Raw genomic sequence first — 15,556 nt, 5'->3', positions numbered from 1 at the left:
AAACTATTTCTTCAGAGGTGTATAAAGACCTTAATTACTGAACCGTTAGGTTTGTAATTCCTTAGTTTAAGCTATTTATATCTACATACAGAGCAGCCCTACATACATTGAATTCGGAGCCATGTTTTGTACAAAAGCCCTAAACGGACAAACAACTCTACAACACATGTTTCCTCTACAACAACGATCTTTCTCTCCAACGTCTCTCTGCTGAAAATTATCTCCATAGATATCTTTAAGTATCTCTGCTAAAAGCCTTAGTACCACGGTCCTAATGCATCTCTGCTGGAAAGTCTTTATAATATTAGCGCAGGTCCAATAGCTCCTGCCTGACTTTTATCCTTCTTTTAATTCTTAAAATCCACAGACCTTTTATTTGATGTTATAAGACATCGCTCTTTCTACAGTCTTTCTAATGCCCGCATGGTCTCTTCCCTGCGTCAACATGAGAAGACGCGTGTCCCAGCCGACAACATCTTTTTGTACTGTGGTGGCTAGCGTCGTGTTTGAACTGAGAGATTCGTTGCAAATCTATAAAACATAGATAGTGGCCGCTATAAATAAAAAACTGCGCCTTTATGTAATGCTGGGCGATATGGCAAAAAGTTACTCAATAGTTTTTTTCCTATATTGATTGAATGATATATTTCGATATAATCCATAATAATCTATGTAAAATAATCTATTTTAAATAGAGTTTATTAACAAAACCGTCTAACAAAAGTTAACTTTAAACCAGTTAAAGTTAAATTAAACCAAGTCATTGATATATTATCTAATGTACTGTTGCAACAAAGAGGATATTAGGCCATAAACAATATGAACCGGTTCATTCAGTCTCATTTTGACTCAAATGACTCGTTAAGCAAAGGGAGTGTTCACTCAGTACATTCAACCAATAAAAGGGCTCCGTTACTGCATACATTCGAACGCAATTGGCTCAGCACCTGCGCACATACAAAACGCTGCAATAATGTCTTACATGAGTAGTGGGATTCTTTCAAAAAGACATCTCACATAAACTTTAGTACATTTCTTTAATACCGCAAGCCTCTTACATACAAGGTTCAATCTTTAATGAATGAAGCTGTTTTAGGGATAAAAACATACATTTACATTTAGTCATTGAGCAGACGCTTTTATCCAAAGCGACTTACTGGTGGGGTAAGCAATGGAAGCAATTGGGACAGCATAAGGACAACAAAAGCATAAGTGCAATCAAAACACAGTATACAGAGCTAAATTATAAAAATAAAAAAATTTATAAAGAGTAGAGAAGAAATAGAAGTCAGAACTGATCAGTCAGGGGTTGACGAAAGAGATGTGTTTTCAGACGATTCTTAAAGATGGCTACAGAATCTGCAGATCTTGTAGCAGTGGGCAGATCATTCCACATAGGTGGAACAGATCCGGAGAAGCTGCGTGTGAAATATAAATGGGAATCATGAAAAATCTATTCATGGTGGCCAGTGTTGATAGTGTGGCAAGCCATCGCAAATAAATCCATATGGGAAACAGACAACACAATGATATGTTATAGTGAGAAGTCTACATTTTTCTTTATTTGTTTTGAAACTATGGAGGAACAAATTAGACAATGGTGGTCACCCATAGTCTAATTAATCAATGGGAAACACTGGTTAATGTAATTGTGTGACTTTATAAGTTTGTATTTGTCACATTATTGAGTGCACTGTATGAGATTGAGCTACCACTTAATTTTTTCAAATAAAATATATGCTTGTATGTCTGCAGAAACATATTTCACATAGTCACATAATGCTTGAAACCTAATGACATCACTCCAGATGATGGTCTCCAGTGCAGATGTCATTTCAGATTGACAGTGAATGACTGTGGTCACTTTCAGTGTCGTCACTCCTTTAAGATGGACAGATTTTGAGTTGAAGTGGGTAGATTTATTACAGGCTGTTTGTTTTTTTTACTTTTGACTTCATAGTCTGCAGCATTCCGTCACAGACTCTTTTTTAACACTTATTGGCGTGTGTGTGTGTGGCTAAATGCCAGCGGTTCACTGAAAGAATGATGCCCTTCATATGCTTACAAACAGTCTTTGGAAATTCTGCTGAAGAGTTACTACAAGGTGTGTGTGTGCATGCTTGTGTGTTTATAAATATGTGTCTATGAATCTATGTCATTTAACGAAAACATGCATACACGCACAGTGCAATGCGAATTTCAGAGACCAACATGTTTTGTAACATTGAAGTCCCATTGAAATAATAAATTAAAATGCCTATTTTTCATGAAATATTGCAGCATTTATTGTAAATAGTTAATGTGGGTCATTCTCTGTGCCCTAACAATCTTTAGCTAAAATCTGAAAATGCATTCCTTCTTGTAGTAACTGTCCATCCTAAATGGCATATGTTAGATGGTCTGGGCGTAGCATCCGTTAACTCCACCCCTTCAACTGTCAGGCTTCTGCCAGTTCCATTTCAAAATGCAACGGCTGTTTTTATACATCCAATCAAATCGTTGAGAAAGACAAAAGCCACGCCCACTATTTTTCTCATTAGAAATTAAATTGGGAGAATGGCCAATATAAGGAAAAGTTAGAAAAAACGTTATGAAACAAGTTGGAGAGCTGGGGGAGTGTATCATGTACATAAATACTACGTTATACGTCCAACTCGTTTTTCAACAAGTCGACCATGTTAAGCATGAGAAACGAGCACGTTTAACAGTGTAAAGAAGTCAGAATGCATGACATACCAGGATACCTAATCTTTAAATGTAAAATAACCTGTTCTGTTTCTTTATACCCAAGTGTGTTAAAAGTTCAATATACAGGTTTGTGGCTCTTTTCATTTTTCATTTTTTAATTCACCATTGTCATGTGATATTTACTGTTCTTTTTTTAGAAATATCTAAAATTTGTATTAAATCTATAATCATTGACTCGAATTGAGAATCGAATCGAATCAGAACATCAGAATTGATACCCAGCCCTAATCCATACTGTGACATCAATGTCTGAATCTGTAGCTTTTCTGAGCTCAGTAGTAAGAGCATTGTGTTAACAACGCAAGGTTGTGGGTTCGATCCCAGGGGATTTCAAATACCTATGTAAAATGTATAGGATAAAGCAATGTAAGTCGCTTTGGATAAAAGCGTATGCCAAATGCCTAAATGTAAATGTATATATATGTAAATGTATCTTGAAATCCGATCTTTTCAAATCTAATCCAACGCAGCTTCAATTTTTAGCCATTCTGAAAGGATCAGAAGATGAGTAAAAAGTAATTTGTGGTGTTTGTTAAGTCATCTCTCTATGAAGATGTTCCTAAGAGAGCTTTTGTCATTCCCATCACGTTCACCGCAGAGCGTGAAGGAACTTTGACACCGTCAGAAATAGAGACACTCTTCAAAGATCCCGGAGCGTAGCAAGATAACAAAGACTATCTGAGCTTTTGAGTCGGAGAGCCGGACGTTAACTTGACAAATCTAATTTTCAAAGGAAAGACCTTCAGTTATCATGCGTCTCATCACGCGTTTGATCAGTCTATGGAGTTATAGGTCACATGTGTTAGAAGTTTCTATTCCAGTGGATTTGTTTTTTATGAAGGAATCAAGTCAGAAATCTAAAAATCACAAAAGCCACATAAATATCTGAATAGTCAAGCAACGTGAGCTTGGTTTCATCAATGCGATTTATTAAGTAATCCTGCAAACAACCCAGTTGCTTTCAAGGGAAATCTGTCATACACAAACACACACGCGTCTGAGGATTTTTTTGTCTTCCGTCTTTTGCCCGTTGTCATGACAACACCAGATATTCAGTAAATGAGATTGGAAATATCAGACAGGAAAACAGTACATGCATAAGTGTGTACACTCTTTTGTGTGTGTTGTGTGTATGCTCTGACTTGGGCTGTTTGCCTCAAAGTGTTTATAAATATTAGAACGTGAAAACTTATATCATGTTTTTCAAATGTAGCGAGGCATTCGTTTTTCCACACTATTGTCACACTTTGAGAGCACAGGTTAATAATATAAATAAATAATATAAATCCAATTGAATTGCAATAATGTTTTTAGTTAAAACTTTTATAAGAGTGAAACATTCATGAATGTTCATTTAGTTTGTAAAAGATGATAAAGATTGGTTTAAATGCGTGGGTTAGGGTTAGGCATGGGTTTAAACTCATGACTTTAAAAACAAAGCAGCTCATAGGGAGCCGCAGAGATGACGTATTTTTGTATGCAAAACCCGGAAGTGAGTTAGCATTTTAGGACTTCCGGTTCCATCACTCTTAAGTCTATGTGTTTTTTTAAAGGGTTTTTGGTAAATCACACGAAATAAGGTCTGTGGTAAACAAAACCTAGAAATATTATCACATATTACCCTATGACATAAAACACAGCAATTTAACCCGCTTGTGATTTTTTTTAAGCCTTAATGTGTCTTAAAAAGGGCGGTTGCTAACAAGTTGCTAAAAGCGACTACTTCCTTTGGCGGGTACGTTAGACGTCATCACGCATATAAATCTCACAAATAATGCAACATGGGCACAGATCTCTTCAAACGTAGATTTGGATTCATTCACGGAGTAATTACTTTTAAGGGAACACATTGTTAATAAAGTATGAAAGAGTTGTAAGAGGGTTGGTGGTGGTGACGTTGATATCCAGCGACCTTAAGTGTAGTCTGTTAATAGTTTTGTGTTAGCTTTTTACTTCTGACCATTGTGTTTCGTTTTCAATTGTTACAAATTTTGTGTTCATTTGTAAAGATTATCTTGATAGACAAAACTTTTGAGAATCATAAACCTTTGTTAATCACAGAGCTTAATTTTTGTGATCTTCCAAAAGTCGATGGAAAAATGTATAGGCTTTCAGTCGAAGGACCCAGCACGACACTTACTTCCGAGTTAGACTACAAAAATACATCATCTCTCAGCCTCTCCATTTGTTTATTAATCATGCTTTATGTTCATATTCTAATGAAAACTTGACTGGGTGCATGAATAATGTATGAAATTAGATTTTGTGCAGGTATATTACAGGTCAGTGGGTATGTCTCCGTGTGTGTGTGTGTGAATGTGTGTGCGCGCTCTTGGCATAATCGCGTCCAGGAAACAGACGTATTCTGGGCTGTCGGCTTCTATTTATTCACACGGACACTCAAAGGCCTCTGTAAGCCCCCATTAAGACAGGAATGGAATGTATTGAGACCTGTCTACACACACACACAGGCGTTCGCAAGCAAATTTCCATGCAGCAGGTCCCTGTAGTGGCGCAGATGATAGCTCCTCTGTAACTAACTTTAGAGAGCTTAAATATTCCAGTATAAAACACTTTTAGCCTGGACTACATAAATTCATGACTCCATAGTAACACACACGCTCACGTGTATACTGACACGCACACACACATGTTATCATGCATTATTTAAAATCTGTTTAATTGTTGATCTTGAATTTGCATTTAATGGGTAAATTGTTTTTAACACCAGAATATTGATTGATATTTATCACCCACGTTTATTATTATAATACGTTTCCGAACATAATAAATAGACTTCTGTTGTTTTATATACAGCTAATTATACTGGTTTTACTGGTTTGTAATTACTGGTTTGTATCCTCAAAATAAATATTAATTTAGTATTATTTTTGAGCAATATTTGTTTACATAGTTTTTAGTACAACCTAAATGTCCTCAAAGAAAAATGATGTCAGATTTAGCTCACTTCTGGTAACAAATTTGTCCCTGACGGATTAATAAATACACACGCATGCACACAGGTGTATGTCCAATCATAGTCCAAGCTTTTAATCTCAAATCCCAGAGATTCCACAGTCTGATCCGGGTCTCAGCAGGACTTGAACGTTTTTTCCACTCTGGAATTTTGGGAAAATTATATTCACGTACAGTCAGCGCTGCAACGTTCTGATTGGTTCTAGGGGCTGGAGAGGGATGTGGAGCCAGTGGAAAGTTAGAAGCGGAGAATTGCCGGGAGATGAAAGGAGGGCTAATGCTGGGATGGAGGAGTTGACAGAGGTCTGTAGAGAGATAGTGTAAGAGTGTATCTCTTTATCTCTGCTGTCTGCCACGCGGCGCTTTGTTCTGTACATCTGTTTGTCTGTTAGAAATGACCCCACAGCACCACACCCTGACATTGTTTAATCTTACTGTTTGATCAAATGCAATCATTTATTATCGAAATAAATAGGGCTGTCAATGTATTTAGTACATTGAGCAATGCATCTAGTAACCGGCATATCATTTTTCTGTAAATGGTAAATAAACCTCTTTTTGATTGGCAAGTTATTTTTAAATTGTATCCAGATAATAATTTTAACTTGGCAAGTAGAAAATAATTTCTTCGAGTAAATCATCTCAACTCAGTTTAAAAGGATTTGTTAGAAAATCAATCACATTTTTTGTATCAATAGACAATTCTGGGCTTGGAAAACGAATATTTAAACGAAACAATTGTTGGTACGTTTGGCTTTCAATTGAATGTATCCATCCCTGAATTGATTGGATAAATAATATTAGTCTCTATATGACAGGTGGATGTAGGGAGGGGTCTCATCAACATTGACAGATGCGGGGGCGCAGTTTATTATGTTATGATGCAAAGTTGCAAACAAACTTTTCTTTTAAAGTACACATAAATAAAGGGTGTACCAAGATTGTGTATAAGAAAAGCAAATAGGGTCCTTTTTTATTTTTCGGGGATCAGATTGCAAAAACACTATAATGAAATGAACAAATTTGAACTATTCAGCATAAATATCAAACTGAGTTGGATGTGATTTAGTTAGTTTGTGTGATTTTTGGACTCAATTACTGTGTGTTTGTGAAGCTGTCCTGGTAACGGATCTGGGCATTTAGCCCACAGGTCACAGGATGAAGTCTGGCATGGGTTTGATCAAGCAGAGATTTACAGAGATCCTGTACTATTGTGTTTGAGCGCAGCACTTAACCTCTGACTGCTCTGAGAGTCTGGAGCATCAGGATGCTGTGGATGAAAGCGTCTGTTGAATGCTGAAAGCTGTAGCTGTAGATATAGATTCTGGATGCCAGGAGTGTGTGCTCATCGCAGGATGTGTGTTTCGGGGCGAACGTCTGATGGTGGATGTCAGAATGTGGGACAGCTATGCACAGATGTGCTTGTAAGAATGAAGGTCTGTGTAGTTAATGCATACGTTTGAGTTTGTGGAGAGACCCAAAAAAGCGAGACGTTCTGCACTGAGAACTGACACAACTCAAAACTGAAGGTGAAATTGTGACATCTTACATGGATAGACACCAAAAAAATCTTGAAGGAAGTGTACTTTGATATGATGGAGTCAGCAAATTAGACATTTAGAATTATAGGAATCAGCTTGGCTTTTAAATGATATGAAAGCGAAATATCAAACCAAGTAGCATTTGTTTAAAAAAAAAACTTTTCAAGAAAAATCTAGATTAGATTTAAAATGGAAATTAAATAAATATAATCGATCATGTTTCCTCTGCTAGTCATTTGTGTCATCTTGAGATGAATTGACTTTATAAATCCACTTAACACCAGGTAAGTAAAAAAGTAAAAAGTATGACTTTAGAAAATAGAAGTTTGAAGTAAGAAAACCTCTGGAATCACTGTTTTGCCAACACCACTTTACAATATATATTTTCTAATTCTAAAGAATTGCAAAAAAAAAACATTACGAGATCACTCCAGTTTAGCTTTTTTTGCATGTATAGTGGCAATTAGGGCTGGGCGATTTGACGATGTTATTGTATGTCGCCGATGTCCCGCAAATATCCTGATGTCGATTACAACAGGCAGATACCAGACGATAATCAATAATAATGGAAATACGCGTAACATTATCATGCAATGTATGTTTTGGCATGAACGTTCATATGCCCAGGCAGTCAGTTACAGTGACAGAATTTTGGAAATGCTGTTTTGTTCGGTCAATTGAATGTGCTGCTGTTTTCTGCCTGTCGCTGCACAGATCGACCAAGAGAAAGGGGGGCTGTAACGGGAACATTTTTCTACTGTATGAAAGCTACGGTTTATCTACACACTTTAACTGATGAAAAAAGTCACTTCAATACTGGTTTGTGCGAGTAGCGAGCCTGTGTTTGTGTGTGTGCACGTGTGCCTGTGTGCGTGTTTGTTTGGCACTTGGCAGCTCCGGAACGAATTCCCTCCCGGTCAGTATCCGCAGATTGATAGGCGTATGACATCAGCACATGTTCAGTAAATCAGTGCAGTATCGTTGCATGAAGTCAAACGCAGCTGATATAATCAGACATCACGTTGATATTTAAGTCAATTAGCGATCATTTTTTTAAACATATCGCCCAGCCCTAGTGGCAATTTCATTCAACAAACTCAAAAACGTCATAATCTCACCCAAGAGGTTTTCTTTGCATTGTCTAAGATCGGCAAACACTGCATTATTTGCTTATTTGTTGCTTTGACCCATTTATCCCGCTTCAATTTTCTGCAAATAAATGCAAATAAACACAAAACAATAATTTAATTTGGAATTTGAGAGAAATGTTGTAACCAGTTAAATATCATGAAATAGTTTGGGTATGTTCATTTTTAATGTGGCTGTACAAATGCGACACACACACACTGTCCCCTTCAGTACAGAAGGAGGTCACAGAGCGTGCTCAGAGTTTCAGTTACAGACCGACGGCCAGTAAAGGAGAGAGAGAGACAGATAGGGATTCTCCGGTGATGCAACTTTAGACCTGTAGGTTTTCCATAGAGCTGCATCTCCTCAACATACAAACACACACACACAGAAGGTTTGAGGTGGCGCCCAGACCCCTTTATTTATTAGCTCTGCTGAGCTGTGGAGTCTGTGGTATTTTCTTCCGAAATGCCATGAATGTGTGAGTGTGTTAAAGTGCTCAAGCTTCAGGTATTCAGCAGATCCAGGTTCTGGATGTCGCATCACCACCATGACTCAGAAATAAACATCACTGGAGAACAGAATAAAACACAGAGAGAGAGAACTTTTAATTGTTGTTTTGTGAAAATTAGTATCTATTTGAGTAAATCCAGAGATAGATCACCTAAACATGATCATTATTTACACACCCCTGCTGTTGTTTCTAATCTTTGTTTGTTTGTTTATGAGCTCAACCAGTAGTTTCAGTCCTGAACAGTTTACTCTACTCTATGAAAATAAGTGAACTGCACTCAAAACTGTGAAAAAGTTAATTTACCTTACAACTTTTAAGTGTGTTTAATGATTTTAAGTTCCAGTGACAAAAATACTAAGTCACTTACTCATTTTTTTTTTATATATTCCAATGACGGCAGAGCGATTCCCAGAATGCTTTGTGTGGACTTTATAATGGAAGTTAATCTGGAAATAACATTTTATTTTATGTACAGTATTTATATCAAGATCACAACGTGAGGAGGCTTGTAAATGTTTAGTATTCTGTTCTATTCTGTCATTTAAAGATTTTTGTACGATTAGTGAGTAAAATGAGGTTACCATTGTGCAGACGAGTAGAGCATTTGCTTAGGAGGAAAACTCATTTCAATATGAATTGTTTGATCTGAAGGCATTACATTGGTAATGCTACAGCTGTAATTGGCTGTGGTTCCTTCATGACAACATTGATAATTGTTCAAAGTAAAACTTAAGTAAATGTAAAATGGAATAATGAAATATGAAGTTTATTCAAAATTATTATAGTGCATTTACTTTTCTTTTGTATTTAATTGAGTTTATCAACTTAAAAGTTGGAGGTGATAAGTTTCCACAAATATTTTTTGAGTTATCTTAACTTACATTTTTATTTTGGTGAGTAGTAGACAGAAAAAGTGTTTGCTAAACCTGTGGGAAAACAGTCATTACATTGCTTTTTTATTTGCACTTCGGTTGTTTTACCTTTGTGCTATTTCTCATTGCGTCAAACACTTTGGCAATAAAAATGTGCAGTGTGTGTTCAATTTGTAAATGAAATCGAGATAAACTGAGAAAGAAAGAATTTGCAGTATGGTCATTTGGTGTTAAAAGCTGTTCCCTGTTGATAATCCTGTAGAAATATTGAGTGCGGTTTGTTGTTGTGCGTGTCTGTGTTTATGTGACTGTTTTTGTGTCTGACTGCGCTGCGTAAACAAACCAAATACCGTGGGAACAGAGAGGTGCGAATCAGACCGTCTCTCCCTCTCTTTTACTCGATCTCTCTGTCTGGCTCCATGTCTGGCTCCGTCTCCAAACCAAAATGAGTTTTCCTCTAGTGTCAGCAGAGATCTCTCCTAACGCTGCATACGGGGACATGATAGAGATCCTGTCACGGTCACACGTGTGCTCACAAAGACCAGATAGTAAACAAACCAGCCCTTTTTCCAAATGATCCCAAAACCTCACGGAATCACTTTGGGGTTAATTTAGTTAATTTTGAATGAAGAATAACTTTTTGTGAAATGTGAACTTCTATGATTATTCTTGGGCAATTTCACATTTTTATTTGTATTTTACAAAGTTATATTGAATAATTTTTATTTATATATATATATGGGTAAAAAAATTACAGAGAATGACCATCTGTAATTAAAACATTACACTGAAGAACACTACGTTAATTTAAGAAACATTTTCAAATAATTGGACATACCAGAATGCAAAATAAACAATATTCACCTGAACAGCCGCGAAATACAGCAAATAGTGCTTATAATATAACTGAGGAAAATAAACAACAACTTTGTCCACAGCGCCTCACTGCACTTAGAATGAAATAGCGCCTCCGAAGAGGCGTAATGCCGTAACTGCAGTCACAAATGACAGTCTATTGAGTGAACACAGTGTTTTTTTGAGGACAGATATCCGACATTTGATGACAGTCGGAGGTGGAAAAACCGTGCTGAAATATCATTCAGTGTCTTGTGAGGCATATTTACAACAAATATCTATTTATCTTATGTTAAAAGACTAATTACTTTCACCCCAAATGCTAATTATTTGTAATTTTACATTGTTTAAAATGTTCCACTATCCAAGCATTTGCCTATTTGTCAAAAATAATGTTTTAATTATTTAAAACACTATAAAATGTAATATGCCACCTTATTCTTTTATATATTTAAATTTGTTTCAAGTCAGAATAAGCATGTTGTTTGAATTTGTACATAAATATTGTGTTACACCGAATGACATTATTTCAACCAAATTTTAACATATTATTATCCAAAAATCTTAGTTAAAACATAGAAGTAGACAATTTACATACATTTAATGTGCATGCACATAAAATCACTTTTGTAAATTTATTTTGATATGGACATCTTAATGTCTTTGACCCATATACATATGTATATATATATATGTATATATATATAAGACAGCAAAAGAGACAGATGAAGCATGATCTGATAATGTTTGTGTGTTCGTGAGCCGGACAGTCTGACACTGACAAAATTCAATAGTGACATGGGAATAGTGTACAAACTTAGTATAAAATATGCGTTTGTTTTTAAAAGACAATTTCATTAAAATGTATATTTGTGCCTCTTGTAGACCTGTGTTTTTTGCTTTATGCTGGTCCTGATGCTGTGAGACGTGGCAGCGCTGAGAGACCCACACCCACAATAAAACACACACACACGTGCGGAGAAAACTGATAGGAATTGTAGATATGTGAACTTGTGTTGCAGTCAGTTAATCAGTGGCGTGTGGCGGTGTCTGACGGTCTCACCGCTCTGCTTTACAATGACATCATCAGTTCAGATGACAACATGTCTTACAGCCCCATTACCCTGATTTGAGGTGGCTACGCTGCAAAGATTTATGGGTAGCATTCGGTCGCTCCCAACAGTAACCGCAAGCCATGGTAATAGATTCTGCTAGCCACACCCATTACACACACATGGGTGCTCATCACACGCTCGTAAGATTTTAGAGTCGGACTCATGTCATGTTGATGTTAATTTATGAGTGCCACTGAACACAGATCTGTGCCTCATTTATTCTTATATACGCCCGGTTTTCGCTCACACGGTTATTCAATAAGGTTTCATAGCAAATGTATGTCTTGGGCTCATTCATCTTGTCCATCCAGGACATTTTTTGATTGAGAGAAATATACTTTCAGTCCAAAAAGTAACTCCAAACTTTTGACCATTTGTGTATTTGTATTTCAGTGTAAAATTAACACGCATTCAGTAGAAAATATGGGAGAACAATTATGAAAGTGTTTTTGTTTCTTTTATAATTACGGCACAGGCGTGCGTGCAGACTGGATCTAGACTGCAGATTATTATGGCAAGCGAACAGAGAGAGAGACGCTTTTAGATTTTCCATTTCATATTATATACTGCACATGTTGTCCAATTTTCCATTTCATATGAGAAGAACCTCATTTAGTTGAATGGGGCTGTTAATACATGTCTGCTGAAACTGTAGTTAAAGACAGAATTTAAAAAGAGGCTCAGGGTGAGTCTGCATGTTTATATAGTAATGTACAGTATATAGCATCATTAGCACGTAAACTGTCTTTTTTGAATGACAGCCAACCAGTCAGCATCACTTATCCCTGCGTGGCATTATGGGAGCTCATGGGTGCCAGACTGCTTTAGGATTGGTTAAGAAACTGCTGTCATGGCGACTTCAGCAGACATCTCTTCTGGAATCCCTTGTATAGACGCAAACACTACAAACCTGACCTGATGAATATAAAAGGATTTCTTAACAAAAGACAGATTTCTGGAAAATTATTTTTTACAGCAAATCAGTTATCATTTTTACATTGTGACCCGGGACAACAAAACGTAAGGGTCAATTTTTTCGAAATCAAGATGTTTAAATATTCTGAAAGATGAATAAATAAGCTTTCTATTGATATATGGTTTGCAGAGCTGGGTAGATTACTTGAGAATTGTAATCAGTTACTGACTACAAACTACAATGAAAAATTTGTAGTCAGTAACGTAATCCCTTAGACAACACATCCCGTGTAACAAAAACGGACTACTTTTTGATTACATTTAGATTGAAGAAGTGTCTGTTTTATCTTTACCTGGTGTATCCATGTGTCCACAACATTTTTCTTGTTAAATTTTAAAACATTGCAATCATATTAAATTAAATTATATTAAATTAAATTATAAAAGGACATGAGGTACTAGAAGTTAGTCAAATGCCTTCACACTGAATGACTGCAATACAACATCACATGTAGTAACAAAAGAAATGGTTAAAGAATAGAAAAAAGGCCTTACAGTGAAGATATCAGTGGAGACAGACGGCCATCTGACAATACATAATCTAAAAAAAAAAACTTTTTAAACTTTTGTCTTCATAATTTAGATTCATAACTACCTGCATATATTGTAGCCACATTAACATCAGTTTGCTAATAGTAAATGTAAATGTTCACAACAGGAAGACTGGATTACAAATGACAGGTACTAGGGGTCAACGGTTAATCAGGCCGATTTTGGGGATTTTTTAATTAATTGACATCGGCCGTAGATTGTTCCGTAAATTAGGCCGATTGACAGGCAGGTACATCTGTGAGCAGCTGAGCGTTGTTGGGGAACACACAAACAGTGTGATAGCCTGCTAACTTTTTAATACTTTTTTGTATTGTTACAACTGTGTAATATATTTTCTTATTTATGTTTTCACTTAGATTATGACCATTTGATTTATAGCAGTCAAATGGTCAAACAAAAGCATGCTTCAGAACAGTTTGAGAGGGTGAATAATTGTATTATTACTATGGATTACTATGAGCTTGTACCCTGCAATAAACACTAACTCAATCTTTCTCGATCTAGTGCACTGATTTGAAGAGACATGTTTAATTTAAGCAATATTCTATATCACTTCTTATTACTATGTGGTAACTGTTCGATTTTATGTGATGAAGGTGGAAAAAATAAAATTAGCCAAACCATAGGTTGGCCTGATTTCTAAATATTGGCCAGAGAAAAACCTCAGATCAGTCGACCCCTAACAGGTACACACGGTCGCAAGACAACAAAATCAAGTTCCGAAACCCTTTGTGAACATTTTAATGGACAATTCAGCAGCAAAAATCTATTTGGTTTCATGACTAATGCAGTTTCGCAATGATTGTTGTGATTTGCACTAATCGTGCATATCATAGTATTGTTGTTGCTAGGAGTAGGTTGTGAGGATTAACACTGTTCTTAAACAATGCATAGTAGGGATGCACCGAATGGTTGGCAACAGAGAGAGGGAGAGAGAGAGATTTACTATTAGGATTAGGACAATAGTTTTAAGGGAGATGTTCACACTTGTCATAAAAACAAAAATGCCAATACACTTAGTTTTGTTATTTTATTTTTCACAAAATATGGTGATTTTTCTATTGTTTTCTTTAGGTTTAGGAGGAAATATTACCCTGGTGTTCCTAATATACTTCAAAAGATTGTTATCTCACTGTTAAAATTTGCTTTTACAATTTAGCTGCTACGATGTGATTTTATAATACTTTTTGCATTAGCTGGCACATCACATTCACATACCGAGAAACTTAACTGTAGTACATTGAAACGTTGTTTATTCATTGTAACAATGAAAGCATTGTTTGTTGCTTAAACACTGAAACAATTTCACTTTAATACAAAAAGTGTCGGTGATCCTGTGTTTTAAATGACATTCAGTGGAGCATGTGTTACCTCCACCAGAAGCTTCTGAAAGAATATTTAAAGAGGAGTTCATTATCCTTTAAACTCAATCAATAGAGCAAAAGAGAAACAGCGTCGTATAAAGACATAAAGGGGTGAATTAGTGGCTGATGTGAATGAATGAATATTTCATACCTGCACACCTGCAGTTCTGCCACTCAATGAAAAACGATTTCTTGTACATTAAACCAACACACGCAGGAAAAGCAGCTGGTAAGGATGGTAATTTCATATGGAAAATCAAATTAAAGTCTGTAAAACACAGAAGACGGAACAGATTGATTACTATGTGTGATGCTACCTGCTAACTGAGGATAAATTACATGATACATCAATCAGTCTTTCTGTCCCCCCAAAAAAATATCTTGAACTAGATTTCATTTGAGTACATATGTTGCTATGCAGTTGCTTTGGACCTCTTGGTGTTTTTTGCATCTTTGTGGTAGCTTTTGTGTTCTCTTTTCTAGGGTGTTTTGTATTGTTTCTAGGGTATTCTGGATGATTTCTAGGGTGTTCTTGATTGTTTTTTAAGCGGTTCTTTATTGTTTTGATCTGCATTAGTTCTGGGGTGTTCTGGATGGCTTCTAGATAGATCTTTGCTTAACTCGGTATGGTCTTCTGGAGTGTAGTTATAGATCAGGTTTCTCCTTCAGTGTTTTTTTTTGTTATGTTTATTCTTCACTTTTCCTGCCAGGTGAAGGAAATGTTATGTTTTATGTTAAGATGCATATACCGCAGGATGAGTTATGTGCCGAAAGGTTAAAGGTTTATACACATCTTAGCAATTATAATGATGCACAATTATACATACAGTTAGAAATGCGTGACTTGCCTTTCCAAACATCGCTTACAAACCGGCAAAAAAAAGAGTGATTGATTAAAAACAAGAATTAAACACAC

The 15,556-nt window shown here is 36.1% G+C and overlaps 1 protein-coding gene across 8 annotated transcripts in view; it reads left to right on the top strand.

Annotated features, from left to right (window-relative positions):
• Positions 1–15,556, top strand: part of LOC130413035 (ankyrin repeat and fibronectin type-III domain-containing protein 1) — a 66,884-nt gene that overhangs the window by 20,303 nt on the left and 31,025 nt on the right. The window lies entirely within an intron of this gene.

Source organism: Triplophysa dalaica, chromosome 23 (genome assembly GCF_015846415.1).
Source record: "Triplophysa dalaica isolate WHDGS20190420 chromosome 23, ASM1584641v1, whole genome shotgun sequence".
In the NCBI taxonomy this organism is placed as follows: domain Eukaryota; kingdom Metazoa; phylum Chordata; class Actinopteri; order Cypriniformes; family Nemacheilidae; genus Triplophysa; species Triplophysa dalaica.
The sequence above is the reverse complement of the archived record's forward strand: the minus strand, read 5'-3'. Positions and strand labels throughout refer to the sequence as shown.